General features: G+C 40.0%; 1 protein-coding gene across 2 annotated transcripts in view; it reads right to left on the bottom strand.

Moving 5' to 3' along the window:
- LOC133611676 (pleckstrin homology domain-containing family G member 3) overlaps nucleotides 1-7,133 on the bottom strand; it is an 81,227-nt gene extending 74,094 nt beyond the window's left edge. For both annotated transcript variants that reach the window (XM_061968692.2, XM_061968693.2), the window contains exon 1: nucleotides 6,980-7,133. The gene's annotated coding sequence lies outside the window, so the exon portion shown is untranslated. The remainder of the gene's footprint in view (nucleotides 1-6,979) is intronic.
- Between the last annotated feature and the right edge of the window lie 931 nt (nucleotides 7,134-8,064).

Here is an 8,064-nt window from a genome sequence, read left to right as displayed (position 1 = left end):
GTTTACACAACGTGCAGTACGCTACTTAATATGTCCGTGTGGAAACTCGTTCGGTACACTTCCGCACCGAAACGAAACCCCCGTACCGAAATGGTTCGATACAAATACACGTACCGTTACACCCCTATTATTTTGATTATTGTTTCTCAGCTGTTTTTAAATGTTGCAGTTTATAAATTTCCCCTAGAGGGGGGGGGGTTACCCACATATGCGGTCCTCTCCAAGGTTTCTCATAGTCATTCACATTGACGTCCCACTGGGGTGAGTTTTTCCTTGCCCGTATGTGGGCTTTGTACCGAGGATGTCGTTGTGGCTTGTGCAGCCCTTTGAGACACTTGTGATTTAGGGCTATATAAATAAAGATTGATTGATTGATTGATAAATAAAGGTTAAAAAAAACAAAAAACAAAAAACATAGCCTCTGCGCATGCGCATAGCATAGATCCAACGAATCGATGACTAAATTAATCGCCAACTATTTTTATAATCGATTTTAATCGATTTAGTCGATTAGTTGTTGCAGCCCTAATACACATATATATCAATATATCTATATCTATATATAAACATTGTGTACATTTTCAAAATAATTATTTTGATACTTTTGGAGAGGGTGGAGCGTGGTTTCATTTGCAATCTGGGAACGTCTCCAGATTCCAACATCTTGCAGAAAGACACAAAAAACAGGCGATAAAAGTGACAGGGGAGCAAAAAGTATGCACAATGTACACCATAGGATATTTAATATAGACCTCAAGGAAGTGTTTTAAATGTAGATTAAAATCATCGTAGGTCCTATTAAAAGGTAGGCTAAGGGTTGGACGGCACACCCGAAATAATGGGGGAAAAAACAGGGAGGTAGTAATAGTAATAATTGTTTGTACCTGGAACACCTAAGGAATATGGACATTTACTGTGACACCACTGGAGACAGTATATGACAGTGAAAGATAATTTAAAATTAGGTTTTGCATGTGGTTGCATTTCTATACATAGAGCCAAGGTCTCCTACTAGACTGGTATATTTCAGCCTTTCAGTTTTTTTTTAGCAGGGCTGTTCTCTGTATGTAAAAAGCATATGCATGGATGGATGGATTTGATCACTTTTATGGGACCTAAATTTGCTTTCAGTGGGTCTTGACAGGATAAATTAAAAACTAGAGGTGTCCAGATCCGATAATTATTATGGTTTGATATCAGCAAAAAAGCATTTATGGTGTCCAAAATAAGCTCAGATACAAGCAGTCCTGCAGCATGTTTACTTGTGCAAAGCTGGGCAGCCAGTTAACATCTAAATATCCTCCAATAAGCACACATGATTGGTTTTTCTTCTATTTTAATGAAGTAATTTACTCAAGGTAAACATGGTAGGCTGTAGGCTACTAGGAGCTAGCAGCCACACAACAGGTAAGCAGCGAGACATACTGTACTTATTAATAAATGTCCTTAATTGAACCATATTGCAGTCTAAACAACCACGATTGTCAATATAAGCAAGTATCAAATAATCATAGTTGCATATTACTTACAGTTACAAAGTCTCCAAGGCTAAAGTGTATTAAAAAGTACCCAATAACAAAAGTGTCCACATCATTCAACTTACTGCAGCGTGAGCTCAACGTAAATATTATTGTGACCACTGTGTTTTTCATACCTAGCATTGTTCTTTGAATAATTTCACTTGATCAAGCCTTATCTAACATTCCACACTACAAAATAATAAAAGTATGTACTATGATTTGTGCTGATATCGTATTAGGTCAATATCGGTATCTGCCTAGATACAAAGTTCCGTATTAAAAGTGAAGAGGTTGTATCAGTACACCCCATAATAGAAATTAGAAATGAAAAACCTCCATAATGGCACCGCAATGCTAAATCAGTTCCCGGACACTAGGGCTGCAAAAATAATCGTCATCGAATCGACATCAAGGTTTTAATTAGTGCGATTACGTAACAGAAAGAGGCTGAGGTTTGCTGAGCCTCGCATTTGTTTGTCTCTCGCTTCAAACAGGGAGAAAGAGGTCTCAGGCCATGTCTACACTAAGTCGTATAACCCCTTAAACGAATAATTATTTAGCCTAAGCCCCGTTTCAGCCACACTAAACCATCGTTTAAGGTCCCCCTCCTCGGACAAATTTTTACACGGGTAAGTCAGCCGTATAATTCTTGAATCTCCGGCACTTAGCTTTGTATGGACTTATTGATCGTTTACAAAGTGAGTTCGGAGAGGAAGTGACGCCAGAAAGACCCCGCCCACACAGGAAGTGACGTCAGAAAGACCACGCTCCACACAGGAAGTGACATCAGAAAGAACGCGCCATAGTCAGCTTCATAAAAAAGATGGAGGCGGATCATCCAGACATGCCCGTGTTTCTCCTTCTTGTACATGTACAGACGCTTTTGGAAATCACAAATCAATACCTTGAGAGAAGGCAACGGGCGATTGTAGCTTTTTCGTATACAACACATCTCAGACGGCAAGAGAACTTTCAAATGTCTGGGTCAGCTGTGAGTCTATTTACCGAAAAACTTGGTCCCTTCCTCCCGTAGATGTGATACAGGCAGTGTGTGACTACAAATATTGCTTTATGGATGTGACTGTGAAATGGTCAGGCAGCGTGCATGATACCCGCATCTTCGCTAACTCCGCCATTAGCACGCAGCTGAAAGACGGAACCACCCCCTCGTGTCCCAAACAACTGCTGGAAGATGAAGACCATGGCCCTTTTTTATTTTGGGTGACCCAGCTTATCCCCTGACGCCATATCTCACGAAAGAATATCCCAACGACGCAGTCAACGCACAACAACAATACTTTGGGTATTCTCTGTCTAGATTAACTGTTGTAATTGTTATAAAATGTTCTTTATCGCATTGTCTACTTTCTCATGTCGATTAAAGATTTGATTAATTTATGATGGCTCAGGTGTGATTCACTACAATAGGGCCCCACAGCACACAGGACTTCATTGAAATACCACAACACTGGATATTGTCAAAGGAGATACATTTTAATTTAAAAACTTGCACACAAAACACAGCAAACAAATGTAAAATGGGTTGTTTTCTTCTCTTTTTTGTTTTTTCCGCGCATGCGTACTAGGTCGCGTTGCACCGGCGGACGGAGGGGGGCAGGGGTCTTAAATGATGGCATTGTTGTGTGTGGACACAGATAAGGTTAGGTGGGATTTACCCTGGATAACCTTATCCGGCTTAGTGTAAACTGGGCCTCAGTCTGTGTATTGTTCTCAGCACCTGAGCGTGCTTATCTAACAGAATTAATTGAACGCAGTGAGCCCTCCTTTCAGTCATACACAATCTTTGTGTCGGTGGGTGGAGAGCGGGGTACCAGCTTTACACACACAGAAAGCACAGACAGACAGCCTCGTCACTCGCCATTGAGAAGTTCCGCAAAGTCACAAAATTTAGGAGGAAAAAAATATGATTACTAGAGGTGGGGTAAATAATCGATACTTAGATGCGTCGCAATTCAGACATGGACGATTATAGAATCGATTAGTGAACGTCGATAACCGATTTATTTATTGTAAATAAAGTAATGCAGACAGTTCTAAAATTTGGCTGACTTACTGCAGCGAGCCACCTCACAGAGCGATCCGACCAACTTCTTTATTATGGGGCACTTATGTTCCAGTTTTGCACAAATTTCCATCAATTCATTAAATGGGGGAATTAACTTAACTGTTTCTTATTCCAAATGAATTGTTTTTTTAACGTTGCAAGTGATAAACGCTTATTTAGTAAAACAAAAAGAAATGTAAAACTGCATCAATATACAGAATCGTCACTCCTGAATCAAAATCGAATCGTGAGGTGCCCGAAGATTCCCTCTTCTAGTAATGAGTAGGGATGTAACAATATTGTAGATACCGTGGTGTTGTGGTTTCAGAGTCTTCACAATAACGCAGTGACGGTATCAAACAAAAACTTGGTGTATACATTTTTCCTGGCGCTTTAGCGTTGACCAGGTCTGAAAATAAACTACATCTCCCAGAAGCCTCTGCGCAGCGTGGGACCGACAAAGTGGGGGGCCTGGAACGGCGTAAGCAGGAAGTTGAAGTGTGTTTGTAGTAGATGAGAAGAATTTGGGTTTTTGGGACATTTCCTGAAAAATACATTACAATCAATCCATAACTTTTTGAGTTTTGTTGCTAACAGACAAATACAAACCCTGGCGAAAACATAACCTCTTTGGCAGAGGTCATAAAGTCTGCGTTCTGCAGAGCGTCGTAAGCGTTTCCAATGTGCGTTTCCAGCCAGCCACGTTGCAGCGCGCGGAAGGAAATCACCAAAAAAAAACGTTCACCGTGGTAATTACTCAAAAGCTACTTGATAACTTCTTAATCCATTCATCCATTTTCTACTGCTTGTCCCTCTCAATGTCACGGCGGAGCTGGAGCCTATCGAGCTGCACTCGGCCGGAAGGCAGCACCACGGCCAAGTCCACCCCATCCATCCATTTTCTACCGCTTGTCTCTCTCGGGGTCGCCGGGGTGCTGGAGCCTATCCCAGCTTCAACCGGGCAGAAGGCTGGGTACACCCTGGACAAGTCGCCAACTCATAAACCGTCACCCAGAAAATATATTTGAAGCCAACGAAGCTAAAAATCATTGAGGTATTCGCATTATAAAAACTTACATTGTTAGTTAACTTTTCTGAGAATCAGAATTTTCCAAACTGAAATAAAATAAATATGTCCACTGTGGAGGACACGGCTTCTCCTAAAGTAAAAGTTGAAAGACAATAAAGATAACATTATAGTTTTACACTGGATCTTTACATTGTCACCTTAAGGACACTTAAGTGTAAGATTTTTTTAAATATTCACTTGAAACAGTGGATGTTCCTGCACTTAAAAAAACATGTTTGTATTAAAAAATATGACTACAACATTTTAGCATTATGTTTGTGTTCAATTACAGTAAGTGTGTTTATCCTAAACATTCCTGCCACTTCATTTTACACAGTCATTTTTAAGTGTTTTTTTTTTGGGGGGGGGGACATATACCACAATAATATCATACTGTGATAATATCATACCGTGACATTTTAATACCGTTACATCCCTAGTAATGAGAAATAAAAGTTGATTTTAGTTTATAAATCTAAGTTAATTGAGTAATTATTTTAAATGGTTACTTGCATTATTATTATTATACATTATGATCACTCCGGGAGGAGCTCAAAGTAAAGCCGCTGCTCCTCCACATCGAGAGGAGCCAGATGAGGTGGTTCGGGCATCTGGTCCGGATGCCACCCGAACGCCTCCTTAGGGAGGTGTTTCGGGCACGTCCGACCGGTAGGAGGCTACGGGGAAGACCCAGGACACGTTGGGAAGACTATTTCTCCCGGCTGGCCTGGGAACGCCTCGGGATCCCCGGGAGTAGCTGGACGAAGGCTGGGGAGAGGGAAGTCTGGGCTTCCCTGCTTAGGCTGCTGCTCCCACGACCCGACCTCGGATAAGCGGAAGAACATGGATGGATGGATGGATGGCTGATCACTGTATAATTGTTATCGGTTATTTATTCAGTTCAAGAGCATGATGTAGATAGACATACAGTCTGAGTCGGTCTGTATAAAGCCAAATATCCATCCATACATCCATTTTCTACCGCTTATTCTCTTCGGGGTCGCTGGTGCCTATCTCATTTCAAAGTAAATTATTGCAAATAGTTCTAATGTGTGGCACCTTGAGACAAGAATATGTGAAAGAGTACAATAATATGTCTTCCTCAACTCGTTATTTTTGCAATTTTATGCATTTTAATGTACAAAATATTAAAATCGCAAATCGAATCACCATCACCATTTTATAGAGGAAAATCGCAATTAGGTTTTTCTAAAAATCGTGCAGCCCTACCTAGCTCACACTCTTTTTTTTTCTTCAAACAAGTAGGGCAGTCACTTGTTTGGTTCAAAGTTGATCTTTGACTCTCAACGGGTAAACTGACCTGGAAACGTGCAAAAGCTGTAACTTTTTTGTGCCCTGACAAGTCCAAGGCTTAGCTTCCTGTCATCAAAGTAGCATCAACCACTAAGTCAGTGGGTCTGGTAATTTCATAACAGCTGCAGCATACCAAGGCTCTGGAAGAATGAGTTAAGCGCTGGATCTATCGTCCAAGGGTCGTTTCCTGTCTGGACCACCTGGATGGTGACTTAATTGTATTGAGGCCACATTTAGGCTTGAAATGATCTTGAGATATTTAAGTCTGCAGTGTCAAGTGGGGTCAAAAATTGAGAAGATGAAACTTTTCATTAGTCCCTCATTGGTTGTATTCCTTTCTTCTATAGCAGTTGCTAACAAAAAAAGAAAAAAAGAAACGTCACAGGATCACACTGGGGCGCTCATTAGAGGAGAACAATTGGCTTCGGCCGGGCTAAACATGAGCACCATGGGTGGTGAGAGAAAAATAGGAAATTGCAAATGATTCAGTAGAACCAAGGGTGTTAAGTCTGACCTGACATTGCAAAGGATGACTTGGGAAATAAACCCAATACTTCATCGAAACAGCTAACCAAAGTTCATTGAACCCAAAGTGTTCAATTCAAACACAAACATCACTTATCTCACTGAAACTCACGCCCCCAACTTTCAAACTTTGGAATTGTGAAATTGCACAAATCAATATCCAACATAACAAAATAAGGGTGTGGGGATGAGCAGCAGATGATTTGGAATGTTCTAGACTGTTATTTGCTATAAAAAAGGGGACTATAATGGGTGGGTTCAAATTAGAGAACGTCTCTGAGCTTTGAGTTACTCCGTAAATGTTTTATTTTGAAACTACATAATCAAGCTAGTTAATTGTTAAAACGCCCAAGTCAAGCTTAAAAAAATATTTTTTGACACACTTAATAACATTACTTTAAACGAGGCCGGACATCTTCATATTAGCCATGAAAGAGAACATGAAGTTAGCAAAGAGTTTGTGTGTTTAAAATGCAGACCACGTACCGAAAATGGACAACTTCTTGGCGTCCGACGACAGTTAAAAGTTCTACTCGGTGATTTCTCGTTGATAATATTGCTGCCACGCCGTTAAATCCTTGATTTCCACATGTTGACGTCTCACCGAGTCGCTCAGCCTGGGTAACTTTTTTTCAACTGACCGAACTGTAGCATCTTGGAAGATGAACGCCGTAAAACCACTGCTGCGTTCATAGTCCATCGGATTTCCTAAACTCTTCTAAGAAATAGCGTGTTAGGATAACTAAATTCTTATATATTTGTTTCCAATGTGTTAACCATATTCCAACAATTGATTATAATATAGACAAATAAATTAATTATATCATCTGCTTTTATGCATCCGCCTAAAATGTGTAAATATACGAAGCACTTGAATGCAGCAAAGGAACGCCTACTTTTGACGTCAGGGTATGATGTTTTGACGTGTTCTCAACATCTGGATTGTAAAGGGGCAAAAATAATCAAAGGATAACATTTTTTGTGCGTATTTTCTCAAAATCGAGATAAATATATGCTACACTAATACAAAACACATTGTTTTCTGCATAATAAACGAAACCAATTGTAACCCTGGCAATTACATTTATGGGGGTCAGGTCAGCAGAAACTTTAACAGACAAAAGAAGGCTTCAATGAATCAGTTGGGGTGCATGGTAATTTATGCGAGGCTGATTAAACTTTCACTTTTGCCTCTTTGACTTTCTTCCATACGGTTGACTGTTTTACAGAGACTTCTCACAATGTGAAAGTGCAGCTTTTATTGGTACACACAAAGAGGTTTAGAGCCTCACTAATAAAATGATCTTCTGAGGTTTTAAAATGCTAAACTAAGACCAAAGGAAAATGTAATCGACAAAACACCAAAACTGAAATGCAAGGTTTTCTTTGTGTTTTTTTTTTTACAAGAAAAACAATATCGCCACCTGCTGTGAATATAAAGTCATGCTTAGTGGGTGGACTGTAGAGTGTAAATGCATGTCGTTTAAACATGTACGAGTGGCTTTTTAAAGCATGGAATCAAGTGTTTTAGCATTGCAGAACAATGAAATAAACATTTTATTGTGGAGGGT

This window comes from Nerophis lumbriciformis, linkage group LG08 (assembly GCF_033978685.3).
Source record: "Nerophis lumbriciformis linkage group LG08, RoL_Nlum_v2.1, whole genome shotgun sequence".
NCBI classification, from domain to species: domain Eukaryota; kingdom Metazoa; phylum Chordata; class Actinopteri; order Syngnathiformes; family Syngnathidae; genus Nerophis; species Nerophis lumbriciformis.
This window is presented reverse-complemented; position numbering and strand designations above follow the sequence as displayed.